Genomic DNA, 27,538 nt, shown 5'->3' on the forward strand with positions numbered 1-27,538 from the left:
ATTCAACAGGACTCCAGGTTTTAGAATCTCTCCTTGCATCACATGGGTGCAGGAGTTTTATACCCTTCCCAATGGGGACTGGCTGGCAAGGTCTGAGACCTCTGTCACACTGAGGGCATCCTGACCAGATGAAGCCATAGATGCCACGCAAGTGAAGGGTAAACTACTTACATGGGGGACAGAATTTAACACTTTCTTATATACACAATTACTATGAGCAAACAAAATGACACAAAGGATTGTCCAAAGACCCAATATGTGTTTTGGTCAAAGATTTTATCAAGGATGCAGAATTTAGAGGAGTTTCATCTAGACAGAAAGGCATCCTTATAATAATGCTGAAAAGAGATATTAATGTCTTAGAATCTTCTGGGATAGGTGCCCTTGGTCAATAAAAATAAGTTAAATGTTAGGAAATGTAATGCCAATAAATTCCAAAGTGTAATTATGTTTGTGGATGTCATTTACTATCGGTTGAAAGGATGCATATGCCAGCAATCAGTGACAGAGAACTTAAAAACTGAAACATACTCAAAATATATAAAAATTATGGGCCAGATTTTAAAAGCCTTACGCATGTAGGGCCTATTTTAAAAAGGCCCGGCGATGCGCGTAAAGCCCCGGGACACGTGTAAGTCTCGGGGCTTTAATAAAGGGGTGGTTCGGGGGCAGGGCAGGGGTGGGGAGGCCTGGAGGAGGAGTGGGGGTGGGGCCAGAGGCCTCTCACACAGCGGCCATTGCTGCTGTGTTGGAGGATCGTGTGCTGGCAGGCTGCTGGCGCTCGCAACTTGCGCCTGCCCTGAGGCAAGCGCAAAAGGTAAGACAAAGGTCAGGGGGGTTTAGAGTAGGGCTGGGGGGGGAAAGGTTAGGGGAAGGGGTGGGAAGGTCAGGCTAGGGGAAGGGAACTGGGGAAGGCAGTGCGGCTCGACGCACGCAAGGTGCACAATTGTGCATTATTTATTTATTTATTTATTTATTTTACGGCTTTTATATACCGACGAACATTGGGAACATCTCATCGGTTTACATGGAACAAAATTAGCAACAGGCTTTACAGGTAATGCATGATTAAAAGAGGAACAAGCTTTACAGGTAACACCTAACTAAGGAGGAACAAAAAATTATCAATAGGCTTTACAGGGAAAACTTAAATAAACTTAGTGGAGCACTAAATTCGTAAACATTGAGAAAGCATATATACACAGGATTGCATGTGCATCCCCTTGCGCACGCCAACCCCTGATTTTATAACTTGCCCGCACCTGCGCGCACAAGCTATAAAATCGCATGTCCATGTGTGAGTGCCAGGTAGCGCACACACATGTCTTAAAATTTACCTCTATGTATATAGAAATTAAACAATGGAAAAATATAGTAACCTATGGGCCGGATTTTCAAAAGGTTATGCGCGTAACTGGCCTTATACGCTCCGGGCCTATTTTCAAAAGGCCCGGCAACATGCGTAAAGCCCCGGGATGCATGTAAGCCCCGGGGCTTTACTAAAGGGGCGATCCAGGGGAGGGGTGGTCTGGGGGTGTTGCCAGAGGCCTCCGACACAGCGGCCATTTCTGCTGTGTCGGAGGATAGCGTGACGGCAGGATGCTGCCACGCACAACTTGCGCCTGCCCAGAGGCAGGCGCAAAAGGTAAGATGAAAATCAGAGGGGGGGTGAGAGTAGGGCTGGAGGGGAAAGGTTAGGGGAAGGAGTGGGAAATTCAGCTAAGGGAAAGGGAACAGGGGAAGGCAGCGCGGCTTGGTGCGTGCAAGGTGCACAATTGTGCACCCCGTTGCACGCGCCAACCCCCGATTTTATAACATGCATGTGCCTGCACGCACATGGACGTGAGCACACATGTCTAAATATCCCTATATGAATAAAAAGCAGTAATACATGTATTAGGTGAGGATAAAAGATGTTGGTATGAAAATGGAAAGGATGATGATGGCAAATGTTCAGGGTGAAAATGGAGTAGCAGAAGTGCAAAAGATTGAAACACTGCTCATGGAAGATGGAGCAGGAACTCTGTTGGCTCCCATACTCAGGTAAAGAGGAGACACGGTGCTCTCTGATGCTAGGGGACAGCATTCTTGTGTGAAAGATTTTAACAAACAGTCTGTCCAGTCTTCTGAGGGGAAAAATAGCAGCACAGAAGGGATAAACAGTTATGAGCCATTTACAGTTCACAGGGCCTTCTCACGAGTCGCCTCAGTCATCCTCAATGCTGCCAGGATGCATGTGCAGCAGGAACGCTGCCCCTTTCCTCCCGGGTTGTGCCACGCAGCTCGAATGCCAACAAAGAACCTGGGCCCCATTGCTGTTCTGCTCTGCCATCTTTCTGTAAGGCACGTGCGCTGGTATTTGAAGAGGCCACGGCAGGAATCCTGAAGCAGGAGCCTATTGATGATGTCAGACTTTGCTGGTATTTAAAGCTGCCACAGATGCTCCTCAGATGCCTCAGTAATGGGTCTCCTATTGAAGTAGTGCATATTGCTCCTGCATGTGGTTCCTGCTTTCTGCTGGCATTCCTTGGCTCCTCCAACCTTGTCTTCTTCATCCAGCCTTGCCTCGTCCAACTTTGTCTTCTTCAGCTAGCCTTGCCTCGTCCTGCCCTGCCCACCATGCCTAACTTGTCCAGTGTCTTCAGTGTGTCTCTGTTCACGCTTGGCCTGACTCTCCAGATCTTGACCTCTTGCTTGTACCTGACCATGATTGCTTGCTTCCTGGACCTGACCACTCCTGTTAGCTTCCTGTTCTGATTTTGGCCTGTTCCTGACTCTTTTCATCTGCTGCCTGCCCTGACCTTTGTGTGCCTTAGGATTCATCGCCCTAAGGACCCATTTAAGTCCTGCCGGCCTCCAGAACCCAAGGGCTCAACCTGTGGGGGAGGTGGCTGGTAAAGGTGAAACTCCAAATTGTCCCGCTACAGGGTGCATCCGCTAGCTTCTGGCGTAGGTCTCATGGGGTCGACCTCAAGGCTGCATTAACTAATCTGCAGCACAAAGGACTCACTCACCTGCCACCCTTCAGAACCTCATATTGTGGTTGCATTGAATCTTTGCTGGTGTTTTTCCTTGATGAAATTAGCTGTCATAAACTTACAATCAATATGGTCCACTTTAGTTAAATTGGATTGCACTGTCTCCAAGTGCTGTTTGGAAACTTGAATGTTAACATCTAAGATAGAAAGCCAAATTTAGACACAGGGGATCTTTCTGAATGATTTGGGAGGATGGAACCAGAGGCCTAGTTATAGGTGTCCTTAGGAGATGGGGGGGGGGGGGGGAGAGACGAGCTTTGCCCCCTCACTTTGTCTCAGGCCTCTTCCCCTAGCAGCAGGAGGGACATGTCCCATCTGAGTCAACCCCTTAAAGGTGCAGGAGTCAGTGGGTCTGGAGGAAGTGGAATCTCTGCCAGATGATACCCTGTGCTTTTAAGGAGACTAACTTGAATAGAAAACAGCACCGCCCTTGGGCTAGGCTTATAAAAGTCCGAGGACAACAAAGTCTGTGTTTACTTTTATGGGTAATTTATTCCCCCTCCCTTTAAAGTTCAGGATTGGCTGAACTTTACCCCTTTAAATTAGTTGCCTTAACCAGAGGGAGACCGAGACTAAGAATCAGCAGTGGCAGGCTAGGGAGACAGTAAAGAGAGATAACTATTGCCAGAAATCAAAAGGATTAGTAGCCACTGCTGTGAGGATCTACAAAGGATGGGATAAAGGAGGGAGAGGGGGATGGAATAGAGGGGTGATGGCCATAGTGCCCACCCATTTTAACCTTGACTCCCCCCAAAAAAATTCAGTTTTGACTACACCCCTGGTTGGAATAGTCTACAACAGGCCAGTACTGTTGGAAGCACTAGGCAAACTAGACACCTGCCTAGAGCACCTCAGTTTTAGGGGGGTGGCACAATGGCATATCATCATTCCTGCCTCCATGGCCTTGAAACGGAAGTGGAGTAGGGTGGACCTTATGGGCAAGATGGAGGAGATGACATTACAGCCGCCCTCAGATACAGGAGTACCCTATAGTATTGATGGTGTGGTGGTGATGTACAGTAATGGGCCCCTGTGGTAGTGAGGAGAATTATTGGGCCACTTGGTGGTGAGAAGAATATTGGCTGCGCACTAAGCAGGAAGAAGAGCTGCAGCAGGGCTTATGTAGACCTCGGGAGCAGAAGGAGCAGCTGATCCCATGTGACCCCCAGAAGCATGAGGAGCAGATGGGTCCATTTGGCCCCCCTTGAGCAGAAGCAGCTGGCATTTTGTGATCCCTGGGTGGGGGAGGGGGGCATCCAGCTCTATGTGGCCATCCAGAGCAGGAGGCAGAGAACCATATGTACCCGTGGCATATGGTTCTCTGCCTCATAGCCTAGAGGAAGTGTCTCTAGGCTATGAGGGCTGAAGGAGGATGCTGATCCTGCCACTTGTGCTTTCAGAGAAGGGAAAAAAATGAGTGATTGAAAGAATGTGAGTGTGTGTGTGTGTGTGTGTGTGTGTAAGTGAAAGACCATATATGAATGTGTGTGAGTGAGAGAGAGAGAATGAGTATATGTGTGTGAGAGTGAGTGAAAGAGCATATGTGTGTGTTTGTTGTTTGAGTGAAAGATCGTGTGTGTGTGTGTGTGAAAAAGCCATGAGTGTGTGTATATGTAAGTGGAAGACCATGTATGAATGAAAGAGCGTGTATGAAAGAGTGTGTGAGTGTGAGAAAGAGCATTTGTGTATGTATGTGAGAGTGAGTGAAAGAGCAAAGGTGTGTGTTACGAGAAAGGAGACATTTTGTGCACAACAATCCTCCCTTTCCTCTTGCTAATCCACAACAAACTCAGGTTATCTGGAAATCAAAATCCTCAAGTATGGAGAGGGGAAATGTTTTAAAATCCATATTAGTTTTAATTATTGGATGTTATTTGATGTGTCTGCTGGTTTGAAATATTTTATTGGTCTGGATAAAAGTATCTGTTACTTTATTTTTATTTATTTATTCTATTTTAGTAATTATTCGACCTGAATAAGGTCATTTGACTCTGTAAACCGCTTTGGTCAGTAAGTTCTACTGGAAAACGGTATATAAACTTGTTTAAATAAATAAATAAATATATGAGTTTTTATTTATTGGATATTCTATTTGTTAGCTGTTTTGAAATATGTATTCTTTTTATTAGTATATTTTTACTATTATTGATGATTTACATTTTTTTCTTTTATTATTTGATGTTTTGTAAGGTTGGTAATATTTCTGTTTTTCTATTGTTGCATTGTATATAGGGTATGGCTTGTTGTGATTTCCAGTTCAAGTTTGTCTGTAAATTTGTACTTATAATTTATGGTCTCTTTATTCTGTATTTGGTAAGGGTCTGTCTGTGTTCTACATGTGTTTCCAAGGTGAGTGCGTAGTTTCTGTATAGGAATGTATAGCAACTTGTTCTGTTTTCCTAATAGGATGTCTGTTGGTGTTGTAGGGTCCGGTGTAATATTTTCTGCATTGCCTTTTCATAGGTAGGGTTATTACTGTTAGAATGTTGGCAGTTAGTGCTGTTTTGGTGTGCAAGATTTACTATATTGTAAATGCAATTCAGTTTACTCATGGCTTTTTGAAAGCCATGCCCACAGCTTACATGCAACACAACAAGGCTAATACCATTGGGTTCCAAGTATTTTTTTTGCAGGGTTTTCTGGTTGGCACCACAGCAGTGCACATAAATATAACACACATGTTGCAAGTGATTTTTTTATAACTCAGAAGACCGTACTTTGTACTTTTCCATGTAAAATCTGTTATTATTAAGGCTTATTATTAAGGCTTCCATGATTACTTAGTGTCTATAATAACCTTGCACTTGCCCTGCAGCAAGTGGGGTTAAGCCCTCTGGGGTTAAGGAAATACCCACAGTACCTGGATGTAATCTGCTTTGATGTGTTGAAAGGTAGAAGAAAAAAACAAATCAAACAAATAAATACATGTATTTGTCTTCTTGAACCCCGCCCCACTGCAGTCACTTCCTGCCCGCTGGCTCTGCTCCTATGAAAGGAAGGAGCCATGTGTGCAGAAGCATGCCTTCTCATCCCTCCTTTCCTGCTCCTGGCTCCCGCCCCAGTTTATTTTTACATTTAACTCTTTCTTGGGGTGGTCCCCCCCTGTAAGAACCAGCAGTAGCTTCAGCCCCACAGGGTGAACAGCAGCAGCAAATCCGGGTGCCCGCCCACCTCACCCAGGAAGCATAGGACAATAATATTGAATGTGGTGAGGGGTGGGGACAGAGGGATAGAGGTTGTGGCTGAGAGGGAAGAGTGGGATAGAGGGGCAGGAGGGGCTCATTTTCCAGATCATAAAGGGAAGGAGGGGGGAGGGCCTGGCCTTGGAGAGTTAGCACCTGCTGTTTTTTTTTTTTAATTTGTTGGGTTGGGGAGGTGAGAGATTGGGAACTAAACCCACGCTTATTTTAAAGTGTTTTCTGGGGTAGAGCGCGAAGGCCCCAAAGTTTCTTGTTTTTATTGCTTAGTTCTATTTTTCAGCCACTTAACTGGTTATATTTTGAATATAGTTTTCAGGTTGCATGTGGCTGGAATAACTTTCAAATTTAGGAAGCCCTGGATTAACCAGTAAGCAAAATACTGCAAGCATGTGCATAGGGCACCAGAGTGTGGAAAATTTGCATTTTTTTTGTTGCCCCCTAGTTATAATAAGTAAATCATTTGCTTATATTGTTTACTGCTATTTAGTGTTAAATAACTTTTTAAAAAAAGTTTATAGTTAATATAGTTGTGGGGTCTGGCCTGGAAGAAAGTTTTTAATCTCTTATTTCACCTTCAGTCCTTATTGAATCTTAATGTTTTGTCAGTAAAAGCAATGGAAGGGCTGAGGGGGCCACCATTGTTGGGCTGTGCTTAGGGCATCCGTTGGCCTTATGTACTAAGCATTTTTCCCACAGACATAGAATGGGAGAAAAGCCTTAATAAATCAGGCCCTTAATCACTAAGACGTAAATATAACAGGTTAGATTTGAATATTCTATACTAGTGAGCTGTGATTTCTGTTTGCAAATAAGTAAGGAAGAATATTCTTTTTGCCATTTCTGGTGCCTCTTAGGGTGCCTTGAAATGTTTACAGCAGCTTTTAGGTTTGTGATTTTTTAGCTCATTTATGATCCAATGGTCAGCCTCTTCTCCTCTTAGCTAGGAGGGAATAAGGGCAATCAATTACAGAATCGCCCCTGAAGCAGACAGGCTTGTGGAAACATGGCCAGGACGGTTGTATTGGATCCATCACTGGATGGATTATTATAAATATGCTGTTATTGACATTCAATTTGTAATATTTTATCACTATTTTTAAATATGTATTACTTCGTATATTTTATTATCTATTTATCTCTGGGTGTACCACTTCTGTTGTTTTCACTTGTTTTTGTGTGGTCCACCTACCTTCTCTATTTGTCTTCCTTGGAGAGCTAGCACCAGCTGCTTTTTTAAATTTGTTAGGTTGGGGAGAGGAGAGGTTGGAACTAAACCTGCACTTATTTTAATGTGTTTTCTGGGGTAGGGGGCTGGGGTTTGTGCTGGAAAACCCCAAAGTTTCTTTTTTTTTTTAGGTTAAAATTATTATTGACCAATTAAATGGTCATATTTTGAAAATAGTTTTCAGGTTGCTTGTGGTTGGATTAACTTTCAAACAGAATGGGAGAGAAGCCCTTGGTAAATCAGGCCCTTAATTGCTTATAGGTAAACATAACTGATTAGAGTGAATGTTATGTGTGTAACCCCATCTCCGGGTGCGGATTGCTACCCCATAGGGCCATACAAGTATTTGTTTTACTCTTTGGGACTGGAACCTTCCCAGGCTTAGCTTGAACACTGCCTCTTCCTTTCAGGGAATGGGGAGGAGATTACGCCCAAGCTCCCGAGTGCTAAGGATGGCTCCTGTGTGTCCTTGTCCTTGACCCTGGGAAAAAGGGGTACTACTTGTATGTCCCAGTGTGTGCTGCAAGTGCCAAATGAAGTAACTGGAGTCACCGTGTTAGTGTCCAAAATACATCTTTACTGTTGAAATCTTATAAAAGATAGCACAGCAATTTAACCCACAGCACCGCACTATCTGCTTACTTACAATTTCTTCCTCAATCTGTGCAGTAATATCTGCTGTCAGAGCCCGGGGAACTTTTAACCTCCGGAGTTTAGAAAAATAAAGTCCCAGGTGGGCAGGGTCTCCTTAGACTGGGCAGGAACGCCCCTTCTAACCGGCAAGGATACAAAGTCACCGTCTCTGCACAAAGATAAACTCTCTCTCTCTCTTTCCCCAGCGGTTTAGAAGGACCAGGTGGGTGTCTTCAATGATGTTAGGCTTTGCCTTTACTCCCAGTTATTTGATTTCTTATTTCTTTATTTCTGATGCAGTGTCCCTTTTCTCTCTCTGTCCTGATGTGATCCCTATGTGAGAGGTCCCCTGGAGCAGGACTCTCTGTGCTTCAGTCAGGAAGGAAGGGCAGTCAGAACTTCCTCCTGGATCTGGAAAACAAACCTTCCACAATTGAGAACACCACGAGAGTGTATCCTTACTACAGGTAACTGGCACCCCCTTCCTCATGGAGGGCATGTGTTCCCTAACCTGCATGGCTCCAGTAAGGGTCCCTACCACTTAAAAGGTAAAATCCAAACAAATGTAACCAGAGAGAAAAAAATCCTAACCAGCCAGTGAGTGGTGGACTGGGAAGGAAAACCCTTCCTGACCCTGGTCAGGACCACCAAGCAGGGCTTGCTTGGCTCCTCTGATTAGGCCTGCAAAACAACAAGAGATAAACTCCTAACTTTTTACACTTGTGCAAATCAATAGGGACTGCCTCCCGAGCTCTAGGCAAAGCACTGCTATACAGGCTTACTAGGGGAACAGCCATTCCAGACCCTGCAGACGGAGGGGCAATATCTGAATGAAATTTCCCCCCACCAAACCATCCTTCACTAACTAGCTTATCTTAATACCTAGGATTTATGACGCTACACCCCACTCCCACTAAATAAAATCTAAATGAGGGGGCAGGGACTCTTGCACAGATTTCACAAGTGTGCACACCAAACAATATCACATCTTATTACATTGCAATAAACCTTAAACATAATCACTCTTTATTATATGAAACATCAGGAGAGAAAGGTAGCCAATTCTACCTTGGCTGGGCCCAAAACCAGGTAGGCTCTACATCTGGTGTACTCAATAACATGCACAGCCTGCAGACTCCATTCTGTCAAAGAAAAAGTGAGACACACATACCAAAAATAAGCATCATGACTGGCTGAAAAAACTGTGAATTGTAAAATGTATGAAAATAACCAGCCCTGCCACTGCTGGCTACAGTGGGTGCTGCCACCACCCTTGCATGTTACAGGATGCTCTCACCATCCCCATTTAAACACCATAAATGCACACTGTGATGAATTCCATCTTCATAGAGGAGGGTGATTACTTTGGTTCTCCTAGCTGGAAAACAATTGACTCCACGATTCTTGAGAGATAAACCTGGAAGAAGTTCCTACAGGTCCTGGGGAGAGAAAACAATATTAAGGTGTTGTTTTTGATTCTGATGACAAGATCCTTGAAGCTTCTTCCTGGAACACAGTTAAAAGGCACTGGAAGGGTAGTTGGCACCCACCTACAAAGAAAACAATTACTTTAATGTTATATAATAAAATGAATCAAAGGACACCAGGCTCAAACAATTATTTTCACTTTTATAGCAGGGGTTTTTTTTTTTTTCCCAATGTTTTTTCTTAGTGCAAAACCAGTGCATGATTGACATTTAACACAAATAAATAAGCACTTCAAATCAGAAGTAAATGAAAGCACTCAAAATAGGGGGAGGAGGAATAACCTAGTGGTTAGAGCAGTGGACTATGAACCAGGAGACCAAGGTTCAAGTCCCACTGTTGCTCCTTGTGACCTTGGGCAAGTACACTTTACCCACCACCACAGGACACCAAGGCCTGGAGGAGCTCACAGCTGCCACTGGGGAGGCCAACCTGTGACTTGCAGAGGAGCTAGCAAGGTGAGCAGGCCTGGCATGGATGGGGTGCCCAACAAGTTGGGTAAGGAATATTAAATTATCTATACCAATAAAGTCCATCAACAACCAGCAAGGCAGCATCTTCTTGCATTCTAGGCCTCTTTCTGGTTACATAAAAATTAGCTGAGAGGTGGCCCTGAAAATGGCTGATAGTAGCAAGGCAGATGACACTCTATAGAATACTCAGTGGGAAGCCCCACCACATGTTTGTACACTACAGCATGTTTACGTATGTTACACCCCTGCTGCATATCCCCACATTCGCTTTGCCAGTTTCTTAGGATAGTCGGGATGTGTTCTGCAAAACTCTGGCTCAGTCGAGTTCTGCACAATTCTCTAGTCAGCTTCCTCCTACAGCCACTCATATCTGTTGCACTCAACATATTCCATGACATGAGTGGGCACATAAGAGTATTGTAGCCTGAAGACAGCCAGCACTCTCCTTACAAGACACTCAGCTTGTGATGCCCTTAGTAGATCTCTGGGTGAAGAGCAGGTACTGGGGACCACACATGACTGGTCATGGACATCAGGGTTCATGGTTTGATCAAAGAGCTCCCCCGGCATAGTAACGTGAGAGGTCACTGATGTCAGAGACAACTCACTGGTCACTGGTGACCCAGTCAAAGATGATTTCCCCCAATCCAATTCCAGGGGAACTGCTGCCAGCTGGAGATGGACTCCCAGATGAAAGCTGCTCGGTACTCAACAACTCCTCATGGACAGATTACAATACTCCCAGTAGCTGGTGGGTTCCAGGACAAAGAGATTCAAATTGAATGTCACAATCACAAATCTCTCCCTTGCAGTGCGTGAATTGATGGCCATATTCCAGTGCACAGACTCTTTGCCCCAAACCATAGATTGAATGTTAGGATCGCTAGACAATTTGGAACTGGAGAATCCAGTGTCAGTGGACCATCCTCGGCCACAATCCGTATCCTGGTATCGTGCTAGTGGTAAGCTTCTGCAGGCCCCTCTTGGTCATAGTTCCATAATAAACCTCCTCTCTTTCCACTTTCCATTCTTCACTCTCTGTTGTTTGTTTGCCTCCTGCTCTTGAGCATGGAAGACCTCCTCTACAATGTCCCCCCAAATGGGTTGATCTCTCTCTTCAAAACCTCCTTCTCTGCTCTCACTGCTGCAACACTGGGGGCTTCTACCCCAACTGGAGCACTCTAAGGCCTGGGAGGGAACTTTCCTACCCCCTACCTACACTTCCTCCCTTTTCTCTTCTCCTCCCCACCCGTAAACCTAACCTACCTTTTCCTAAATTTTTTCTTTTATTTCTTACTGCTTCCCAGCGGCCTTCGCCCCTCCCTGCCCCTCCCAGCCCAGCCCAGCTCACGCCCTCTGCCAGCCCCTTTTTCAGGGCCCGGTATTTGTACACGTACCGGGGTTTACGCGTGTGGCCGGGCCTGTTAGAAAATGCACGCTGTGCCCGCAAGGCCTAGTCACACGTGTAAACCCCAGTTTTTATGCACGTATGCCTTTGAAAATTTGGCCTTTATGGTATGGCTGGTGTGTTATATAATTTCTAGATGTCTTTTTAGCAGGTTTTCATGTTATTTTACAAAGTGGCTGGCAGGGAAGGGATTTTGAAGTAATATTACTGAGGGGATATCAGAGTTTGTTTATATTTTTTGTATGGTGAGTTGAAAGGGGAAATTTCCTAACTCTGCTCTGTATAAACTCCAGAAGAGGTCAGAACTTTCTGAGGTTGACAGTGAAATGCATGAGAGTTTGTCTGAATCGATAAACTGTGTGCTGCATATGCATATCAGTTCCAGATTTCTCACTGATGCAGTAAGCAAAGATTAACATTTTTGAGAAAAAATGACATTTAATAATGATATTTTATAAGCAGTTATTGGAATTAAAGAATATGTTATCTTTCTCCTGCATCATTTTCAACAATAAAATATCTAGGGTTTTTTTTTATGGTATAACTGTTAAATGTAGTGTGCAATGTGTCACGCACGTGAGCATCATCTGTCAGGTGTGCCATGATGGAAAAAAGTTGAGAACCACTGCCCTAAATGAAAGGCGGCATAGGGGAGATATAATAGACATAGTTACATCCAAAGTTTCCATGCACAGGATGTGAGCCTCTTTCAAAGGAAAGGAGGCTTAGTATGAGGGAGTCATAGGATGAGGGTGAATGAATTAATTTATTTAAAGAAATATTTATTTGCAGAGAAGGTGAATATTGAGTGGTCTACATTCTTTGGATAAATGTATTTTTTTCTGTGGCCAGAATCCAGATAAATATGGATGTTTCCTTTGTATGTTCATTTCTTTAATCATGGTGGTTAACCATAAGAAGGCATTTAAGATTTTGATACCGTGCACATGTGTTGGCATTTGTCAGTAGCAGTACTGAGAGCTTTGGCTCCATCAAAACAGGCTGATAATATTGTTGAATTGTGAGTATTTAAAAAAAAACAACTTTTTGACCCAGATATGCAAACTGTGAATACTTTTTTTATAATAAAATATTTTCATTTAGTCTTTTAGCCCTGAAGCAGCAACTATTGCAAAACGCTGGCCAGCTTCAGCTTTCCTGATTCATAAGTTAAGTGCTTGATTCAATGAGTGAAACTAAACATTGTTCCTGGCATTGAAAGTTTACACATAACTGAGAAGTCATTTTTTTCATCTTTGCAAACATTTGTCATGGCATTCTATACTTGTGTTCAATTAGAAAGCAGTTCCTTGCATCTTCAGTGATAAGCTTATATGCAACAAGAAAGTGGTTTCTTTCATCTCCAATTAAGGGAGGCGATCCCGGTCGGTCCGGGGTCGCAGACAGTAACCGGGGGGAGAGCACGGGCCGGCAGTGAGCTGGGGCGGGATTAAAGGGGGAGGAGGAGTAGACCAGTGGGGGCCTATTGGGAGGCAGCGAATTTGAACGCTGTTCTCCCATTGGCAGTTAGACAGGATTAAGGGACGGGAAGCGCATCGACCTGGGCAGTTGAGAACCAGGCAGCGAGGCAAGCAGAGGGTTTTTTCTGTTTGTCCCGTGCCTGGTTTTCGGCTGCGCAGCGTTTCCAGCGTTTCCTCTCTCGCAGTATGCGACGCGCACGGTCCCAGCAGACCCCTAAATCTCGGGCCAGGCCGGCTCGGTCTGCGGCGGCGGCGACGGGAACGGGTCGGCGAGGTTCCACGGCTTCCATTGGATTACTGCCTCCACCCGCTCAGGCTTCCCCGGTGAGTTCCTCCTGCCGTCCCGTCCCCCCTACCTCCGTTCCCGCTCCTCTTAGGCTCTCGCCTGCCCCTCCTTCTCTTGCGGTCGTACCGGCCCTCCAGCCGGTCGATTCGGGTGAGAGTGGGGCGGAGCCTGATTCGCCGCTGCCGCCGCCGTTCAGCCCCGGGTCCCATTTTGGCCTTTTTTCTTCAGCCGCCTTTCCCCCGCGGCCCCCGTCTGCGCCTGCGCCCTTCCTTTCTGCTCCTTCAGCGGCTCTGCCTACTCCTTCCCCGGCTGCCCCTTCCGGGCCTTCTTCCCCCCCCCCTTTAGTTTTTCCTCCCCCCCTGGCACCTGCTGAGGTCTCCGGCCATGCGCCCGATACCCCTCCTATGGCAGTGCTCTCTCCACGCGGCCGCCACGTGCCTCCTACAGTTAGCCCTGGGTTAGGTTTGCAGCTCCGCCGTCCCAGAACAGGCCGGCCGGCTAGACGCAGAAGTGCGCCTCGCCGGGCATCCCCTCCGCCATCATTGGCTCCTTCCTCGCGGGGCAGGCCTGTTTCCCGCGTGGTGCCTCCCACCCCACCCGTCAGGCACGTTGCCCGCCGTTCCTCTCCTCCTGATGTCCCGCGGCCGCCATGTACTTTCCCCCAGTGCGGCCAGGCCGAGATGGCCGCGTTAATTGCAGGGATTCTAGACCACATGGCCAAGTCTGGGTATCAGTTCCTCCAGGGGTCTTCCGAGAGCGGCGCTCAGGGCCGCCAGGATTTTGGAGGGTGGCAGACGGGGTATGGTAGGTCGCCGGGTGAGCAACTTTTCCCGAACAGCGCTGACCGGGTGTGTGATCCTCGCAGCGTTGCCGAGCACGCAGGGTGGCTAGGGGGAGCGGGGGCAGCGCCGCCCAAGGACGTGGAAAGGGGGGTCGGTAGGGCACAGGGTTTTTTCCCAGCAGCTGAGGAGGACGACCGCCCAGGCCCGTCCAGTCGTGAAGCTTGGAGGGAACGGGAAGTGATCACCGCCAATGCAGCCTCCGTGCCAAGGACTACGGACTGTGTCGTGCTACCCGAAGCAGCATGTCCAGATGTCCCGGGATCACATGCAGGTACGGAAGGCCGACCATGCTCGGGGGGGGAGCGCACGGTGGGGCAGCGCAGGCGTCCGTTACGGAGGTCACGGGAGGGGTCTAGTGAGAGCTCTTCCTCTTCGTCCTCGCGCTCTAGCGAGGTTCGGCCTAGCTCACGAGTAGTTCTGGGGGAGGGCCCCAAATGTGAGGCGGCTCCCCCGGCGGTGGCCTCTCTGTCCGAATTGTGGGAAGAGGTTCCCACTCGACTACTTAAACGCATCCGGAAGCGAAAGTTTGTTAATATTTTTAAGCTATTAGAGGGCAGACGGGGAGGGAAAAAGCTTTCCAGAAAGGCGAAAAAACGTTTGCGCAAAAGCGGCTCTGCACCGCGCATCGCTAAGAACATCGTTAATTGGATGCGGGGTTTTTTACGTTTAGCAAGCGTAGTAACACATTTTGAACCCTCGCAATGCGGGGCTTTGCTGTCCTACGCGGACAGCATCTTGGGTGCTTTTCGGGATTACGACGGTTGGGCCTGGCTCAACTACGACGAGAAGTTCCGCGATAAGATGGCAGGTAACAAATTTATGTCCTGGGGTTCTCAGGACATTCATCTGTGGTTGACGCAGATGACAAATAAGAGCGTAGGGTCAGTTCGAACGAGTCGCCTGTCAGGAGGGGCTCCTGTTCCAGGTGGCCCGTTGCCAGCTGGTAGCGTTAGCGGGCCTTCCTTTCGAGCCGGGGGCCTGCGCTCTGGCGGTGCAGGCTCCAAGAGTGTGGGAGGCGCAGCTGATGTTTGTTGGCGCTACAACAAGCTCACCTGTTTGTTTCCCCAATGCAAGTTCCGACATGCTTGCGCCACCTGCGGCGGTGCACACTCGGCCCTTAAGTGTGCTCCGGCTGCCGGCGGAGGGCCTAGCAAAGGGAACAATTAACTGCCTGTTACGGTGCAAAGCGGATTCTCCTATACTGGTGACCGCATTGCTCGAGGGTTTGTGTGCTTACCCACATAGGGAGGCCGCTGCTCTCCTACGGGAAGGGTTTAGTGAAGGTTTTCGTATTCCATATTCGGGTCCGGGTTCAGGGGGCAGAGCGAGAAATTCGCGGTCGGTATCTCAATTAGCCCCGGTGGTCATGGCTAAATTGCAGGAGGAGATTGTTTTAGGGAGGATTATTGGGCCTTTTCGGGATAAGCCCTTCGAGAGGATGCATTTATCCCCGTTGGCTATCATTCCCAAAAAGGTTGCGGGTAAATTCCGATTGATATCAAATCTGTCCCATCCGCACGGGGAGTCTGTTAATGATTTTATCCCACCTGCAGCGTGTGCGGTGAAGTATGCCTCTTTTGACGAGGCCGTGGCGCTGGTCCGCAGGGCAGGGCCGGGTGCTTTGCTGGCAAAGGAAGACATTGAGTCTGCTTTTCGTTTGTTGCCAATACACCCGTCATGTTTCCCGTTATTAGGCTTTTACTTCCAGGGTGGGTACTATATTGATCGGTGTTTGCCCATGGGCTGCGCGGTGTCGTGCGCCTTTTTTGAGGCGTTCAGTACCTTTATTCACTGGGCTACAATTTCCCATAATGCATGTGCTGCTTCCCTGCATTACTTGGACGATTTTTTCTTTGTCGGCCCGGGTGGTACGGATGTTTGTCAGCAGCAGTTATCGGGTTTTCTGCGCACGGCTGCGCACTTTGGTGTGCCCATTGCCCAGGACAAGACGGAAGGTCCTGTCACTCAGTTGACTTTCTTGGGCATTGAATTGGATACGGTAGCTATGATTTGTCATTTGCCATCCGACAAGGTTCGCCAACTGCGGGAGCTCGTGCATACGGTTAAGTGTGCGGTCAAAGTTACCTTACGTCAGATGCAATCATTGATTGGCTCCTTGAATTTTGCTTGTCGAGTAATTCCGATGGGGCGGGCGTTCATTCGTCGTTTATCTGCCCGGACTGTCGGTATTCGTTCAGGGCATCATTTCCTGCGAGTATCGCGCGCGGTCTCCGAGGAGTTGGCTATTTGGGAAGACTTCTTGCGCTCTTTTAATGGGGTCCGTATCATGATGGAGCCGGAAGTGTCCTCTGCGGAGCTGGAATTATATTCGGATGTGGCGGGGGCGTTCGGTTTAGGCCTCTATTTTCGCGGCAAATGGTGTGCTGCGCCTTGGCCGGATACGTGGATTGAGGGGGGTCTAGTGCGGAATATTACCTTCCTTGAACTTTTTCCGATCATCGTGGCATTGACAGTATGGGGAGCGGACCTAGCTAACAAGCAAATCGTGTGGTGGTGTGATAATTTAGCGGTAGTCCAAGTTGTGAACAAACAGTCTGCTAAATGTCCTAATGTCTCTACTCTCTTGCGGGCTTTAGTCTTGTTATGCCTCAAACTCAATGTTAATTTGCGAGCTCGTCATGTCGCTGGCTCCTCCAACATCATAGCGGATGCTCTCTCTCGTTTCAAGTGGGACGCTTTCCGGGCTGCTGCACCTCAGGCCGACCTGCTGGGAGTCCGAGTCCCCGCCCACTTGTGGAGCCTCGGCCTGGCGAAACCTGGGATCTGATTCAGCGTTCCGTGGCTCCGACGACTTGGAGAGCTTACGTGGCTGGCCATGCTGCTGTGACTCGTTTTTTATTATCTCGGGGGTGGTTGGGGGGGCGGGTGCGGGATGCTGAGGTAGTTCAGTTTATCAAATGGGCGAAAGACGCTGGCTTCTCCCGCGCCTCTGTTAAGGGTAAATTGGCGGGGTTCGCTTTCTTTCGTAAGTTAGAGGGCTTCGATAGCCCTTTGCGCAGCTTCTTTGTCAAGAAAGTGTTGGGAGGCTGGGGTAAGGGGCTGGGTGTCAGGCGGGACAAACGGCGCCCGATTAGATATGACGATTTGCTCGCGCTGGCCACCGGCTTGCAAGGGGTTTGCGGTTCGGACTTTGAACTGTTGCTGTTTCGTTTAGCGTTTTCTTGGGCCTTCTTTGGGGCTCTTCGAGTAGGGGAGTTGGTGTCGCGGTCCAGGGCAGCCGCACGGGGGTCAGCGGGGTTGCTGACCACCGATGTGCGTGTGCATGAAGAGCGGGTAACGTTGCGGATCCGCAGGTCCAAAACGGACCAGGCTGGGAAAGGCGCCTGGATTTCTTTAATTCGGGCGGCATGTGGGAGGGTCTGTCCGGTGCGTTTGGCTCGGTCATATGTATTACTTCGTCCGGAAGTTGTGGGCCCCTTTCTCGTGCATGCTGATGGCTCCCCCCTCACGCGGTATCAATTTGTAACGGTGCTGAGTCGGGTCATGGGGCGCCTCGGATGGGAGGTCTGCCACTATACATCGCATTCCTTTCGTATTGGTGCGGCTACCACTGCGGCGGAAATGGGTTGGTCAGCGACCGGGATACAAGCGCTGGGGAGATGGAAGTCGGGGGTGTTCCGGGCGTACGTGCGAGAGTAGAGGCAGGTAGTCTCACATGGCTGCTTGGTAACAGTATTGTTTATCTTGCAGATCGGGTCTGGGAGGTGTCAACTGGGGAATGTGCCTGGATCGTGGGTCATTCCTTTATCCATCGTGCTCATCGCCGGGCTAAGAAGAGACCTTACGGCGAGAATTTGACCCTTGATCACCGAGGTGTCACCGTCCGTTGGATTGCCAGAGGGGGGATGCGTTGGGGGGAATTATGTGACATCTTGCAAGGCAATCTCGACCGCTGGGGTGTCCCTCGCTGGATTCTCATTCATCTGGGAGGCAATGATATCGGGAAGATGTCTTGTCGCCAATTAATCGCCATTATGCGTAAGGATTTTGCTTCGCTCTTGAATAGATTGCCACACACTAAATTGGGTTGGTCGGACGTGATCATTCGATTCAAGCACCAACGCGAGCCGTTATGGCGTAACGGTGTCAAAAAATTAAACCGACAAATTGGTCATTGGTTGGTCCGAGAAGGGGGATTTTGGATCCGACATCAATGGTCTTGGGAGCTTTTGGGGGGTTATTTCTTAGGGGATGGGGTCCATCTGTCCGACGTGGGTCTGGATTTATTCAATAATGCCTTGGAAGATGGCCTTCGGCAGCAGCTCAGTTGAGGGGCCGCAGTGGGGTACAAAGACCGCTGTAGGGTCTTTGTTGGTGGCGGAAAACCCGAGCCATTTATATTGTATTGCATATTGTGACATTGTAAGAGACTGTTGGTGGGGGGGGGAGGAATGCTCGTGTAGCTTGGGGCTGCTACACGGGAAGGCCTAATGAGCAAGAGGGGGGCCGATGCTCAGGCCGCAAGCTTACCCTCGCTGTGATGCGGCGGGGTAAGTGGGGAAAAAGGGGGTAAAGGATAGCTTATCACCGGGCTGCGGTGTAAGTGAAGAATGGGATGCGGTGGAGGAGGGGGAGGAGGTGATGTTAGTTACATTTATGTTAGTTGTTGGCTCGGGTTAGGTTGAATAAACTGCGGCCTTTTGTTATACCATACAGTTGTGATGTTGTATTATTTGTCTAAGGGAGGAGGAGCGAGTCAGCCGGGACGAATGTCTCGAGTCCCTGTGTTATTTAGAATATCATATTAGTGATTTTGTTATATAATTTGCTCACAAGTGATCCAGCTCGATTCAGCTTTAACACTAAAGGGATATCCAGAGGTAAAGTTTACTTATCACTTCATCTTAACAATGATTTAACTTTCCATTGTGTGGACATTGAAAGGCAGGTTAATTAAGTGGACAATGAATTATATAGTCTGCAAATGACATTGAATAATGGGGTTAGTAGACTTTTAATTCAGTTAATCTCCATCATAAGATCAAGAAAAAACAAGAACCAGGCTGGACACTGAACAAGGGTTTTTGCAAATTATTGAGGCTGATATTCAAAAGTAATTTGACAGACAACTGAAAAGTTATCCATCTAAATGGCAAAAATGGTGACATTCATAACAATATGCAGTTAAATTCGAGCTACATAATGAGCTATGGGGCTAGAATTTAGCCGCATAAGTCAAAGGCATTCTATGAGTGGGATGCGTTTCTGGGTGGAGCAGAGTTAAATGCCTAAGTTAATCTATGGTTGGGCCATAAGGCTGTCCTAAAGGTAGCTGGTTAGACATAACCGGCTAACTTTAAGATAGCTGGGTATATTCAGCAGCACACTAGCCGAGCCATACAGTGGCTGAAAATGGACCCCATTTTATTCATCTTTAAAGAAAAAACATTTAAAAAATTTAAAAATATTTTTGTAATAAATAATTTTTTGAATTAAAAACAAGATTTTCAATAAATATTAATTCAGGAGGTGGAGATTTTTAGACCGATGATTATGGGCCTCATTTTCCAAGGAGTTACCGCGTGTGATAAAGGGCTCTCCCCTTTGTGCACCCCTTCGTGCAAACCTTTGTGTATATGTAAAAATTTATTTCTATGTTTCCTTTGTTAACTAAGCTGTTTCATTGTATTCGACTAAGGAATTTTTTCCTGCTTTTTCTGTTTCACTGTAAACCGGCATGATTTGCATTTAATGCAAGAATGTCGGTATATAAAAGAAAAAATAAATAAATAAATAAATTCCGCAAACCGCGCTAACAGCAGTTAACGAGATTTGCGAATGCAAATTTTTAATTTCGTATTCAGGAGGCGGAGTTGGGGCGGAGCAAATGTAAAGTAGGGAGGATTTATCATGTGCCGCTAAACAGCCACACTGTTAGTGCGGCTCCTAACGCGGCCAATAACTACGCCTCTTTCATTTGCGTTACGTTGTGCGCTACAGGCCGGTAAAGGTTTATCGCGGTTCACGATGTCTCCGACAGGCCTGTTTCAGTATGATGCAGGCTCAGAGCGAGAGAGAGAGAGAGAGAGAGAGAGAGAGCCTTGTCATAGTGCCGCCTCCCTAGACAGGTATTTGTATCCCTGTCGGGCCGATACAGTAAGGAGCGGTAGGAAGAGCTGCGTTAGTGCCGGGCGCACCCGCATTTGCCACACGCACAGTCCTGGTCACCTACTGCTCGATACTGTATTTAAATAGCTTGCAAATGCAAGCCGCTTCCAAGAAGTGTCTGTGAAGCGTTAGGCCTGCGCAACCCATTTTACTGTATAGGCGCTTAATACAGCGCCTATACAGTATCCTGGGTGCGCTGGTACCTGTCATTTCAAATGTCATTTCAAATGACAGGCACCAGGAAGTGGATCCCAACTTTAACCCATGAAAACCTAAAAATCTAAAATCCCCTCCTCCCGAAGCGGCTCGACATTTACCAACTTACCTTTTGATGTTTTTTAGCCCTTTCAGCCTTCTCTGCCGTCCTCCAGAGGGGGCAGCTGGCGGCAAAAGCGGCTTGCAGCGGTCCCCCCCCCCCCCCCCCCCCCCCCCCGCGCAGGTCCTGGTTCTCCTGGGAGCCAGCTCGACTTCTGACTGACAGCTAAACCCCCCTCCCCCCCAAAAGACTGCTGAGTTACGGCCTTGGAAGCGAAGCGAGGTGTACTTTCATAGGCTTGAGCGCCCAAATTGATGGGCGCTCAAGCCAATGAAAGCACATGGAAGGCCGGACGTGACCTAAAGGATGAATGTTACTTTTGTAAACCGTTGTGATCTTTGCTTGGAATGATGGTTTGTAAACTAACTAACTAGCCTCGATCCTGATTAACCCCACTGATTAACCGAGTTTATGTTATTTTATTACTTATTACTTCATAGCAAGATCTTGGATTTCAGCAAGTTCTGCACAGAAGATTTACAAATAAATTGTACGCCCCTTGGTATGGATCCTAGAGTGAGTGACTGAGTTAGAACCTGGCTGAATGGGAGGCGACAAAGTGTAGTCGTAAATGGAGTTTTTTCTGAGGAGGAAGTTGTTACTAGGGGTGTGTCTCAGTGATTGGTCCTTGGACTGGTTCTTTTCAATATTTTTGTAAGCGACATAACGAAAGACTTGACAGGAAAGGTTTGTATTTGCCAATGATGCCAAATTCTGCAAAAGGAAGGACAACCATGAAGGAGCAGAAAACATAAGGAGGGATTTAGCAAAGGCCTTGGAATGGTCTAAGTTCTTGCAGCTAAGTATTTCATGCTAAGGAATGCAGAGTAATGCATTTAGGGTGCAGAAACCCAAGGGCAAAGTATAATATTGGAAGTGACATTCTGCCAAGCACAAAGAGCAGGATTGGGGGGTAATTGTATCTGATGATCTTAGGGTGGTCAAACAGGTGGATAAAGCTACAGTAAAAGCCAGAAAGATGCTTGGCTTCATAGAGAAAGGAATGGTCAGCAGAAAAAGGGATGTAATATTGCCTCTGTATAGATCTCTGGTGAGATGTCACTTGGAATACTGTGTACTAGGGGTGTGAATCGTGTGATCGATCGTCTTAACGATCGATTTTGGCTGGGGGGGGGAGGTAAATCTTATCGTCATGTTTTTTTTTTTTTTTTTAAATCGTTAAAAATCGTAAATCGGGGGAGGGCGGGAAAACCAGCACACCAAAAACCCCCTAAAACCCACCCCGAACCTTTAAAAAAAATCCCCCACCCTCCCGAACCCCCCAAAATGTTTTAAAGTACCTGGGGTCCAGTGGGGGGGTCCCGGCGCGATCTCCCTTTCTCTGGCCACGACTGCGTTAAGAGCAATGGCGCCGGTGGCCCTTTGCCCTTATCATGTGACAGGGCAAAAGTAGCGCCGGCGCCATTTTGGTTCCTGACTCCCGACGTCACGCGTGCAGGAGATCGCCCCCGGACCCCCGCTGGACTTTTGGCAAGTCTTGTGGGGGTCAGGAGACCCCCCCAAGCTGGCCAAAAGGTAGCACCGGCGCCATTTTGAAGATTGGCAATACGGCCCCGTATTGCCAATGGCGCCGGCGCTACCTTTGCCCTCACTATGTCATACGGGCGACCGTCGCCCGTATGACATAGTGAGGGCAAAGGTAGCGCCGGCGCCATTTTGAAGATTGGCAATACGGCCCGCGTGCAGGAAGTCGCTCCCGGACCCCCGCTGGACTTTTGGCAAGTCTTGTGGGGGTCAGGAGACCCCCCCAAGCTGGCCAAAAGTCCCTGGGGGTCCAGCGGGGGTCCGGGGGCGATCTCCTGCACGCGTGACATCGGGAGTCAGGAACCAAAATGGCGCCGGTGCTACCTTTGCCCTGTCACATGATAAGGGCAAAGGGCCACCGGTGCCATTTCTCAATGCAGCAGTGACCGGAGAGCTGGAGATCGCGTCAGGACCCCCCCCACTGGACCCCAGGTAATTTAAAACATTTTGGGAGGGTTCGGGAGGGTGGGGGATTTGTTTTAAAGGTTTGGGGTGGGTCTTAGGGTTTTTTTGGTGTGCTGGTTTTCCCACGCCCTATTTAACGATACAATACAAATGCCCCTGACGATAAATCGGGGGCATTTGTATTGTATCGTGCACTTTAACGATTTTGGACGATTTTAAAATTATCTGACGATAATTTTAATCGTTCAAAAACGATTCACATCCCTACTGTGTACAATTATGGAGACCACACCTTCAAAATGGTTAGTGATCTTTGTTCTAAAGCATATTGGGTACACTTAAAGATCTAAACATGATTACCCTAGAGGAAAGAGATCCTCCTCTTCTGGCTAAGGATCACTGCCCACTCCTCGGGTTACTTTCATCATTGCTGTATAATAAAGACTTTCATTCCTCTGTGTCCGTTACTGCTAGAGCTAGCCTATCACTACAAGTCCCCACAGGGCGGAGCGTGTCCTGTGCACGTGCTGGGAGAGCGGGCGCTCGCCCACTCTCCCGCAATTTTACTGTATCGGCCCATTAAGGAGTAATCTAACTTTGTCAGTCTGTCTCATCTACAGCTCAGCACTGGGAATCTGCATCTGGAACTCCCTATACTATCACTGTGAGACGGGTCTCCTCTGCTGAGGGCTCCTGGCCTGCTATCACTGGATCACCTCACTACTGCCAGCTCTGGTGGTATCATTCAGCTGTATAATAAAAGACAAATCTCTGTGTTTGTGTGTCTCGAGTCTAGCCTAGTACTGTGGTTCCTCACGGGGATCCTCCCCGTGGGAGTGGCCATCACCACAGTACCCAAAAATCCACTCCAACACCTCAAAACCATAACAGCCGTCTCTTCTCCAAACTGAACAGCCCTAACGTCTTCAGCCTTTCCTCATAGGGGAGCTGTTCCATCCCCTTTATCATTTTGGTTGCCCTTCTCTGTACCTTCTCCATCGCAACTATATCTTTTTTGAGATGCGGCAATCAGAATTGTACACAGTATTCAAGGTGCGGTCTCACCATGGAGCAATATAGAGGCATTATGACATTTTCTGTTTTATTAACCTTTCCCTTCCTAATAATTCCTAACATTTTGTTTGGTTTTTTGACTGCTGCAGCACACTGAGCCGACGATTTTAAAGTATTATCCACTATGATGCCTAGATCTTTTTCCTGGGTGGTAACTTCTAATATGGAACCTAACATCGTGTAACTACAGCAAGGGTTATTTTTCCCTATATGTAACACCTTGCACTTGTCCACATTAAATTTCATCTATCATTTGGATGCCCAATCTTCCAGTCTTGCAAGGTCCTCCTGTAATGTATCACAATCCGCTTGTGATTTAACTACTCTGAATAATTTTGAATCATCCGCAAATTTGATAACCTCATTCGTCGTATTCCTTTCCAGATCATTTAAATATATATTAGGGATGTGAATCGTGTCCTCGATCGTCTTAACGATCGATTTCGGCTGGGAGGGGGAGGGAATCGTATTGTTGCCGTTTGGGGGGGTAAAATATCGTGAAAAATCGTGAAAAATCGTTAAAAAATCGAAAAATCGAAAAATCAAAAAACCGGCACATTAAAACCCCCTAAAACCCACCCCCGACCCTTTAAATTAAATCCCCCACCCTCCCGAACCCCCCCCAAATAACTTAAATAACCTGCGGGTCCAGCGGCGGTCCGGAACGGCAGCGGTCCCGGAACGGGCTCCTGCTCCTGCATCTTGTCGTCTTCGGCCGGCGCCATTTTCCAAAATGGCGCCGAAAAATGGCGGCGGCCATAGACGAAAAAGATTGGACGGCAGGAGGTCCTTCCGGACCCCCGCTGGACTTTTGGCAAGTCTCGTGGGGGTCAGGAGGCCCCCACAAGCTGGCCAAAAGTTCCTGGAGGTCCAGCGGGGGTCAGGGAGCGATTTCCCGCCGCGAATCGTTTTCGTATGGAAAATGGCGCCGGCAGGAGATCGACTGCAGGAGGTCGTTCAGCGAGGGTTCCGGCGCCTCGCTGAACGACCTCCTGCAGTCGATCTCCTGCCGGCGCCATTTTCCGTACGAAAACGATTCGCGGCGGGAAATCGCTCCCTGACCCCCGCTGGACCTCCAGGAACTTTTGGCCAGCTTGTGGGGGGCCTCCTGACCCCCACGAGACTTGCCAAAAGTCCAGCGGGGGGCCGGAAGGACCTCCTGCCGTCCAATCTTTTTCGTCTATGGCCGCCGCCATTTTTCGGCGCCATTTTGGAAAATGGCGCCGGCCGAAGACGACAAGATGCAGGAGCAGGAGCCCGTTCCGGACCGCTGCCGTTCCGGACCGCCGCTGGACCCGCAGGTTATTTAAGTTATTTGGGGGGGGTTCGGGAGGGTGGGGGATTTAATTTAAAGGGTCGGGGGTGGGTTTTAGGGGGTTTTAGTGTGCCGGCTCACGATTCTAACGATTTATAACGATAAATCGTTAGAATCTGTATTGTATTGTGTTCCATAACGGTTTAAGACGATATTAAAATTATCGGACGATAATTTTAATCGTCCTAAAACGATTCACATCCCTAATATATATATTGAAAAGCAGGGGTCCAAGTACAGATCGCTGAGGCACTCCACTGTTTACCCTTTTCCATTGAGAAAATTGACCATTTAATCCTACTCTCTGTTTCCTGTCTTTTAACCAGTTTGTAATCCACGAAAGAACATTGCCTCCTATCCCATGACTTTTTAGTTTTCTTAGAAGCCTCTCATGAGAGACTTTGTCAAACGCCTTCTGAAAATCCAAATACACTACATCTACCAGTTCCCCTTTATCCACATGTTTATTATTCCCTTCAAAAAAATGAAGCAGATTTGTTAGGCAAGACCTCCCTTGGGTAAAGCCATGTTGACTGAGTTCCATTAAATCATGTCTTTCTATATGCTCTACGATTTTGATCTTGATAATAGTTTCCACTATTTTTCCTGGCACTGAAGCTTCAAACGGTGCTGCTGCTGACTCTGCCGCTGGCCCTTCTAAGTGCGTGGCTCCCTCTACTATTTAAAGGGCCAGCAGTGGGAAAACTCCACGTGGCCCCAACCGATGACTTCAGGCTAGGGGCTATTTAAACCCTTCCTGATCATCAGTTCCTTGCCTCAGCAACAGGTCCTGCTCTGCCTCAGAGACGCTGGTTGCTCTGTGTTCCTGATCCTCCTCTGTGTCCTTGGTCCTTGCTCCTCTCCTTCCTTCCAAGACTGCTCTTCTGTTTCTGACCTCGGTATGTTCCTGGATTCCGCCTTGTCTGCCGCCTGTCCTGACCAACTGCCTGTTCTTTGATTCTGCTGCTCGCCACCTGCCCTGACCCTTGGCCTTCTTCTGGCTATTGCGACTCCCCACCTGCCCTGACCTCTGGTATGCCTGACTATGCTTGTTATTGTTGTGGGATTCATCTTTGTCGGGAGACCCATGCCTAAATCCAGCCAGCCCTGATACCCAAGGGCTCAACCTGCGGGGAACGAGGGCTGGTATTGGTGAAGGTCCTGTTGGGTTTCTGCACCAAGCATACCTGTCTCCGACGATGAGGACCTACTGGAGGACTCCTCCTGTAGGTAGCACCAACCTTGTCTAGGCTAGGGGTCCACTGCGCATAGGTAGAATACTGGGGGTGAGGGATTTTATTCCCGGAGATGAAAGAACTGTGGTCCTGTCCCATTTTGTAGATGCCTTCAGATACTTGCCTGTGTTTCCAATGGCCTTATCTGGTCCAGGAAGGAAGTGAATGAAGGGGTTGGAGGAAAGCAGGGTGAAGATGAGGAAAAGACCAAGAGAGCTAATGGGGTGGGAGATGGGTGGCCTTCACATGGAGAACAAGGATCACCATAGCAGAAAGGAGGAGGGAGGCTAGAGAGAGGGAGCTCTATTCTGTCTATCCTCCTTCTTACCTTAGTAACTTTACATATTCAGCCTCCTGGCAACTCATAGTTAGCCTTTGCCCTCCAGTGCTTATTGAGCTCTGGTAGAATTAAAATGGCTGAGGGTTGAGCACTGAAAAAGGCTGGAGGTGAAGGATCACTGGGATAAGTAATTAGGAGAATATTGTTACGCCCGTCAGTTGCAGATGGCTGCGATCTTTGATGCTCACCTCTTTTCTCCCTGTTTCTCCTACTTTGGGACAAGTAGCGGTGTCTGCCAGTCAACGTCGACTTCTCTGGCGTCTCCCGAGCAGCGTAGGCACTGCTGACCACCATCTTGAATCGGGGATTAGCTAAGATGCGTGCCTGCACACAAGGGCCTCCTAAGTACACGTCATGGCAGGAACCTTGGAGGCGTCCCCTTTTGATGACATCAGATGCCTTCCGTACTTAACCCGACCGGCCCTTGGCAAAGATGAGTTAGCATGGAGTTCCTACTTGCTTAATTCCACTCTACTTGGACTTCCTGTTCCTACGTGGGTCTAGACGCTGAGTACTCACTTCTCGGGGGCTCATCTGCACTCTCAGCTATCCACTCCTCGGAGGGCTTTCCTATTCGTGTCTCCTTCAACCCACCACCTCGGAGCTACCTGGGATTCCATCTGTGAGTACTTTTTGTATTTACTACTTCATCGCTGGCTGGACTCATCTGCGGCGTACCCCCATCCTACGTGCCACTACCGCTCCACTACAGCAAAGCCTTCTTGAACACTTTGCGCAGCAGTACCTGCCTCATCTGCTACAGCTTCCTCGGGCTGCCTAGCCTCAGTCATCTACCAGCGCAGACTTCTCGGCATACCCCGTGCTGTGGGCCACTACCGGATCTGTAACCTGAGGTTCTGCCTTCACCTGTGGAAACACTTGGCATACCCACTCCGCGGCCATGTCCAGGATACCATCATCATCAGCAACATCCTTGGGGTATTCCCCTCACTGCTCTGAACTGTGTCTCTCTACTCTCTCCCACTCTGCGGGCTCTGCCTTTATCTCCATAATAAAGCCTCTCTACCATAGCATTCTGTGTATTTGAGACCAAGCCTGCTGACAGTGAGGCTCATAAGGCTCCTCCCTGTGAGTGGAGTCAGCTCTC

Source organism: Rhinatrema bivittatum, chromosome 2 (assembly GCF_901001135.1).
Source record: "Rhinatrema bivittatum chromosome 2, aRhiBiv1.1, whole genome shotgun sequence".
NCBI lineage: Eukaryota > Metazoa > Chordata > Amphibia > Gymnophiona > Rhinatrematidae > Rhinatrema > Rhinatrema bivittatum.